Source organism: Erinaceus europaeus, chromosome 8, assembly GCF_950295315.1.
Source record: "Erinaceus europaeus chromosome 8, mEriEur2.1, whole genome shotgun sequence".
Classification (NCBI taxonomy): Eukaryota; Metazoa; Chordata; class Mammalia; order Eulipotyphla; family Erinaceidae; genus Erinaceus; species Erinaceus europaeus.
The window spans coordinates 24,810,518-24,818,575 of NC_080169.1; the positions used below are offsets into that span (position 1 = coordinate 24,810,518).

Consider the following 8,058-nt stretch of genomic DNA (forward strand, 5'->3'; position numbering starts at 1 on the left):
TCTGAGAGCAACATATTAAAGATTAGTACAGAGACATTAACAAAGTAATGAAAGAAAGGCATGTAGTAGTTTTAAATTTAGTCAAATTACTCAGGTGTGCAATTTTAATCCAATAATTTGATTCACAATTGCTTATGAGAAATATTTCTCTGTAAACAAGGTTCTTCTCTTCCAAACCCTATTGAAAAAAGAGGTCTCTCTCTGAAAACAAATACTGGCTTGTGTGTTTTGTGAAAAGAAAAGGCAAAGCAAGAGCTTCCCTAATACTCTGCTATAATTTATTCCTAGTCAAAAAACCCAGATTGTCATTTGCACACTAGGTATTAAAAGCTATAGTCATTAAAAGTGGCCTCTTGAATGCTGTATGTTAAGATAGTCAACAAGAGATTTATTTTCAAGTTACTCAGAGTCCACAAGGGAAGTGGGTTTTCTTAGGAAGGGAATTCTGTATTTCACTTCATTATTATAAGTCTTTTATTTTTTTAATATAAAGCAGAAACGGGAGAATGGGAGCTGGTTGTTTCTTTGAACCCTGATACAGTATGTCTTCTTAATGAACCTGCTGCAGTGCCTAGCAAAAAGCTTCCTACAAATAAACATGCTACCAGTGATTTAGCCACAATGTCCAGGCTGTGTAAACACCTAATTATTACAATAAAATTGTCAATAAATTTACATTACTACTCCCTTTTCAAACATTAACCAACTTTTTCTCCACTTGATAAGAGAACATAAATTGTATTTTTATGTGTTGGTGTTTTTGTTTTCATTACACTTCTTGCTGCACTTTAGACAAAAGACCTCAAGTCTTAATGCCCTGAGTTATTCCTCGATGAAGAAAACTCCTACAGTTGTTTATTAATGTAATGTGCTGTGTTTCCTTTCACAGGGAGATGGCCTCAGAGCTTTCACAATCTGATCTTTAGTCACGGTATTTTTTTTTTTTAAAGGCCATAAAGCCAGTATTGTAGTCACTGCAGCTTTAAGAGTGACACAAAGAATTAAGGCCTCTTATAACCCACTATGAGAATGGGAATCTAAGTTACATTAGGAGCAAAAGATAAAATGGTAAGCTGCAATCACTTCCTTCAACAAAGATTATGTCCAGTTTTCAGAATTATGATATCATGGTAAGCATAATTGTAGAATAGCACCCCCCCACCGTATTTCTTATATAACTGGTACATTAACATTAGAAAAGCAGAGTGATATTGAATTCTAATGAGGTCTGGCCTATATGCTCTGCTAGGAGAAGAATGAGAATAATTCATTTGTATTCTACAAAGCTTTCAGAAATCCACGCACATCCCTGTGGCTTTAGCGCGTGGTGCTGATCATCTGTTCCTACTCTGGGGGTGGGGTGGGGTGGGGGGAATTCATTGCTTTTAACAGCATCTGAGCTGGGGAAAACAGTTAACCACTTTCCTGCTAGCTGTTGTTCCTTAATGACTATTTAATATGGTGGCTCTGTATATACAATTGCTTTACCTGTGCTTTTCAACGATGATCTTAAGAATCCTGGTGACAATACACTGCTGAAAAAGTCAAACAAAGAAGACAGAGTAAAATTCAGTAGGGTAAATGTGATCACACCACTCTCAGTAAACATGTCGGTTTTAAGTAAACAATGAGATGACAGTGAGGCATTTGTTCATTAAAAAAAAAAAATCTGAAAAATGCTCCATTTGATCTGATATTTGGCTGCTCAGGAAAATGGCTGCGTTCATTTATGAGTCTTGCTGACATTCCGAGAAAACAGTCCATTTTGGAAAGTTATATTTAGCAAAACCAAAGAATGAAAGATTTTTAGCAAATTGCCACCTAAAATGATCTGCACAAAAAGGCATTGGGGAAGTGAGCTAAGGCCTGTGCCAAACAGATGGCACCCCCTGCTGTGTTTTTGATTGAAAAAGAAAGGTAACATTTGCAGCCACGTCAAAGAGACAGTGATCAGCTAAACAAATTGGTCTCTGAAGTACCTCATCGCTGGAGCAAACCCTGCTGCAGGGTACAAGTGAGGCCGTATTTCAAAATAATGCTACGTTTGCGTCTTTCCTAAGTGAGGGGATATGTCCCCTTTTCATTCCGCAAAGGGAAGATGAGGTCTTTGTTGAAGTCGACTGCGGTATTATCTGCAGAATTAGCAATAGAACTTAGTAGCATGAGTGCCGGTTTTCTCTGATCAACACCAAATGCCTGCTGATAATATTTGGGAAGACCCCAGCAGCTTATTGTTTGTTGCTCATCGTCCTCTATAAGGTCTCCAGAGTTTACAGAAAAGAAATCTAGTATGCGGCTAACAGAAAAAAAAAAAAAAAACCCAACAAAACAAAAAACCCAAAACAACAAATGGAAACAACACTAAATCACCACAAAGGCACAAGCACAGGAGGAAGAGGAGGTGATGACAGGGAAACCTCTGCTTACACTGGATTTAATCTCAAAATACAAACATCACAAATTTCAGAGAGCATGTCAGTGCATCCATGTGAGTGTACATGGGGGCGATTTTTTTTTTTTTTTTTGGTTCATCTCAGCTGGCAGCCTTATTCCGCTTCAGTAAAGACAAGGTACAGAAATGTCCTTTGGGTGACATTCAAAACTCGATATAAATCCTCTGCTTTATGAGACTGCAGTGCAATAAATTACTTAGCCTAATTGTAGATGTAATGAATTACCATAATTAGTCATGGGCTACATTAAATTAATCAGCATGGTACATTATTTTGCTAAATTACATCTTTGCCTTCCAAAGCCACCAGTGCAGCAATCAGTGTTTTTTGCAAGAGGGGAATGATGCTATAATGAGAAGCCTTTCTGCTCCTAGAATAGTGACAGGATATGAATTTTGATGGGAGGCAGGAAGGTTTGAAAACACTGGAGTTTCAACTTGTGCCTGAAGTGTCTTTGGTTGTTAATGATACCCCAGTCCTCCTGCAGGGGAGCAGTGGGCTGTGTCTTAGGAAGGTTGTGGAAGACTCCCCTCACAGGGGAAGAAAAACACTTAGATGGTGCTCTAAGGCAAATAATATAGCTGATAAAACAAGTCACAAAGCAGTGGGGTGGCAGAAAGATAATGTCTTTGAAAATATTAATAGATTTAGAATATTCTTTTACATTGGTTGATGAGATTTATAGTTACCAGGTATCTTTTTATGATGATTATTATTATTTATACCGTTTGGATCCAAGATAAAGCCTGTAGCTATTCTTGTTTTTTACTTAAACCTCCAGCTGTTCAAAAATCTTGCTTCTGCTTCTCAGTGGGTGATCTGGAAGCAACCCACATATGATCTAAATATTATTCACTATTCAGGAAAATGTCGGGCAGTGCCAGATCTCATAGAACCATATTTCTGGTATATAGGTACCTGCTTTTTGAAGGTTTTTTTTTTTTTCTTTAATAGTAGGGCCAGGAGAACATTCTATCAGGCAACCCATAGAACTTTATCTGTATTAACCCTTTGCATGAACTGTCTTTGTAAGCTCCACCCTTGGCAAAAACAAGAGTTGCTAATCAGAATGAGTTGCCTGGTCTTTAACCACTACATATTACAGAGCAAGTTTCTGTAACAATACAACCTTGATCTCAGAATAAGTTCTTTTGGGTTTTCATGTTTTCAGGTATCTCTGTTTATTTTAATAGACCTGCTCTTCTGTGTAATAGAAATGTAAGTAGGGCTCTCAGGGGTTCTTCAGAGTTTTTTGTTTGTACACTTGTCTGCTTGTTTCAAAGGAAAGCCAGTTCTCAACCAATATGAAGCACTGCAACTGTGGCATGATATGGAGAATCACTATGATATAAACACAGTCTTTAAATAGTAGAAGGGAATTAGAACCCATTATCCAAGGAAGTATACAAATAAAGCTTGGTCACAGCTGTAGAAAAATGCATAGGGATGCAGAAAAGCCCTGTATTGTAATTTGTGTTTTTGTCCTGGTGGGAACCCATTTAATTAGTGCAAGAAGGTATTGAATTTTAGCTTATCATGCATATTGTTTTCCAGCTGTACTGAAGATTGCCAAGTTTCTAATGGCCTGACCCTGTTCTGTAAATCAGCAGTAAATTGCAGCATTTACACTGAGCAAAGGCAAAGGGCTCATTCTGTTGGGTTTGTGCTGTCACAGGAACCTGGGCTAAGGGATTAATGGGCTGATGTTAAACATCTGTCCCCTGTCTTTGGGGGGACGTAAACACACAAAGAGGGAATCTAATGCCATCTACTAAAAGATCTTCAATGAGAGGAAGCCCTTGCTAACATTTCCATCCAGTGGCACCTCAGACACATTGCCTCTTTATGCTAAAACCCCACAGCACTAAGGGCCCTATAAATAGTCTCCATGTGACAGCTCGGAGAAGAAGAGAGGTTTCCTCCAGACATTAGTTGTGCTAAAAGATTCATCATTACCTGCAGTCATGAAATAAATCTTTGATACTTACAACTATAATATCCATGCTCTACGTTTTATTGCAGATATAGGTAGACAGTCATTATTTCTGACACTTTCTCAGCATTACAAGGAGTACTCTGGGGGAAAAACTAGTGTACAGTGTTACAGAAATAGATTGATATAACCACATGGAAACCAGTTACTTTACTGAGCCATTGTAACCAATACAATATTCCCTTAATGATGTTAAACAGTCACATAGATTCTAGATTCCATATAAGACTCTTATCTAAAAAATGTCGTTATCTACAAATTAAGTTACCAAGGAGGAAATTAATTTTTCACATCATATGCTAGTTTATAAGAAATATATTCATGAATGAGAATGGATTTTTTAGAATTAAAGTTTATTATTATTTAGGGGACATTAAAAATAAGACAATGGTCAACAACAATCACTTTATAGCCCTTGTGGGATGTTAGAAATCAGTGTTTTGAAAAGTCTCCTGTTAAAGAGGACTTGGAGTGGTTACTGTTCAGTAGATATTCATGTCGTATAAATTTCAACTATATGATGGATCATATAGAAGAGCTGTTAAAGTTGTTTTTGGCCATGAGCTATTTAAGAGAAGTTCTTATAAGCTATTTTTGAGCCCAAATAACTAGGGCAATTCTATAAGAATTCCTCCTTACCTGTAACCTGCTTTTAGCCATGATGGGCAACTTTTCAAAATCCCTGAGTAGATTAGGATTTCAGACTCTTTTCAGTTTCACTGTTTGTCCCTCAGTTCTCTTATTTTCAATGATCATGTTAGGAGATCAGAAACTAAAATAATAATATGTCACTGTTTTATGGGAAGAGGATTCAAAAATGTTAGAACGAAGATTTAGTTTAATCCTAGTTTAAGAATTCTGTGGCTCATATGGCAGAAACCACATATATGATATGAAGCACAATGACTTCTTACTGTTAGGTTGTCAGAAAAGTCATGACATTTTTTTCTGTTTTTCTATGCAAAAATGTGTCATGACTTTCCTGAAAACCCAACAGAACAAGGATCTCTTGAACCTACCGCAACAATTCTGGAAAAGTCATCTGGTATACCTGGGGATCATCTGTCTTCACAGACCAGTCCTGGATTTCTGAATTCAACTAGTGGTAGCCACTTCTGAAAATAGTCATCATTTCAAAAAGAATCTTTGTGTTTGCATACTTAAAGCCAAGATAATTATTGGTAGTCTCTGCATAACAAATGTAATTTCAAAGAGACCCTTTTCTAAATTAAAAACTATTGCTTGTATGTAATGAGTATTTCTGTTTTCAAGTGCATTTTTAATCTTTTTATTCTCAGAACATTAAGAGCATTGAACAAAAGATTGTCCAATTACTATATAATGTTAACAAGTATGCCGAATCCTGCATTTCTGTCAGAGCAAATGGCACTAATAGAACAGAACTGTGCAAGCTGACGATTACAAAAAATGTCAACACTGGGAATCGGGCGGTAGCAGCAGGTTAAGTGCACGTGGCACAAAGTGCAAGGACCAGCAAAAGGATCCGGGTTTGAGCCCTCGGCTCCCCACCTGCAGGGGAGTCGCTTCACAAGCGGTGAAGCAGGTCTGCAGGTGTCTATCTTTCTCTCCCCCTCTCTGTCTTCCCCGCCTCTCTCCATTTCTCTCTGTCCTATCCAAGAAGGACAACTTCAATAACAACAATAATAGTAACTACAACAATAAAAAGACAACAAGGACAACAAAAGGAAAAATTTAAAAAAATTTTTAAATGTGTCAGCACTATACTGGATGGGACACTACCTGAAACTGTATGATGACAGAGTATACTTTTTCACTTTGATGAAAAGTTGGAAAGGGAATGTCTATATGACTTAATTTCAGTAACTTTTAATAATGTGCTTTTTATGTTGAGGTAATGTTAAAACTTCTACTCACATTTAAGCATGATATGACCTTCTGATGCTATATAAAAAGATTATTGTATCAAAAAACTTGTCACAATGTATAGGATTATTTCAGTATTCTTAGGCAAATTGCAATAAAAAAATGGAGTTAAATAGAAAAGTCAAACCTGAGATCTGTTACTTCCTTGTTATATTAACTGGCTCCTTTAGCTTTTGGGAATTTGTAACCAACATAGTCTAGCAGCAGATGCTATCACTGCTGTTGATAAAGAGAAGCTTATTATTATTATTTTGTATTATTGGCACCGGGCATTAAACGCTTAGGAAAAGTGAAGGCCTATACTTAGACTCTCTGTGTGACATTGTATTACCAGCCCCAAGCCTCTTCATGCAGTTGCTTCTTTGTATCTGGAGAGAAACAGTGAAGAAAATCACCTGCTAAATGTATTCTGGATGTTTGTTTCCTATTTTCTAGAAGCAGGCTGGCTATTTTGCCCTTGAGTTTTAAGAAGTGTTGCTGATTGGCTGTTTGTTATTTTTTTAAAAATAATATACGGCATGTATCCAAGTAAGCATTCAGATGACCTCGACAGTAAAATGTGATTCTTGCCTGCAAGGTCTATTGGGGGATGGCAGGCTGCCAACCACTTATCCATCATTTACAGGTGGCTGTTTCTGACAAGAAGTGTTAGTTATTGTAAATGAGTGGCAGTCCCTATAACTCACCTGTAAGCCTGACTCTTCTGACCCAGGGCTTCTCAGATCCTCTGGACCCTTCAACCACACGTGTCCCTCCCTCTTGAAGACCAACATGCAGACAGAACTTCTTGTGCATGTGGCTTCCAGCACAGGTTCATCCATACACGGAGCTACCTTGTATGTGATTGACGATAATTAGGTTTCAACTGCCTTCTGATGCAGAAATACACACCATTACAGCATGGCCAATTCTGTTCCCTGCAATCTTGCCTCTGAAAGGGTATTGATTCACTCTTTCACATTTTTAAAAGGTCATGGCAATAATTCCATCTGAATTGTGCTAAGTGAAAATAGTTTGTAGAAATAATATGGTTGCTTCTTAGTTCCGCTGTAATTGAAAGCCACAAAGGGTTTTTTTTGTATATTTTAATTATACATCTTTTGCCTCGTCTGATCCTGATGAAGTGTTTGCAAAGTTATAAAGCAGGCAGTCTTTTGTTTTAATGTTTTCTGACTTTTCAGCAAAGAGTGCTTTATTTGGTTTCACCCTACTCTGCAAGGTGAAGCCTAACCAAGCATTCATATTGCACTGCCTTATTAATGTAAAAATTAAAAAAAGAAGTCTTGAAATATTTCCCTTGGCACTGTCATCTGCCTGCCTATTTTAATAAGATTAGAATACAATGACTTTGATGAACAGGATGCTTAATTTGCTTACCTTCAGCAAATTTTCACTGTAGTTAACAGCATTGTCTAGGTTGACTGAAAAATAATATTCTCAATTGTTATCAGGCCACAGTAAAATGAGTTTGTTATGAAAGTGCATAGCTCCTGTAGTGTAACAACCCTATCAGGTGACAGCAAACTATGACTGATATTGTACAAATTACCGAGAAACCCAGGCTGTAGCTTACAACTTTCCAAGGTATAAAGAGTTTTAAAATGCTTGAATTGCATGTTTTGGGCAAGTGGATGGTCAGATTTTATGCTCTTATCTACTCTGTATAGCTTTCCCAGTTAAAAGGGGAAAGAAGTCTCAGCTGTTTCT

The 8,058-nt window shown here is 37.2% G+C and overlaps 1 long non-coding RNA gene across 1 annotated transcript; it reads left to right on the forward strand.

Moving 5' to 3' along the window:
* Positions 1-1,939: 1,939 nt before the first annotated feature.
* LOC107522739 (uncharacterized) lies at positions 1,940-5,696 on the forward strand. Its single transcript, XR_001601595.2, has 2 exons — positions 1,940-5,159; positions 5,450-5,696. It is a non-coding gene; the product is annotated as an uncharacterized LOC107522739 (long non-coding RNA).
* The last annotated feature ends 2,362 nt before the right edge of the window (positions 5,697-8,058 follow it).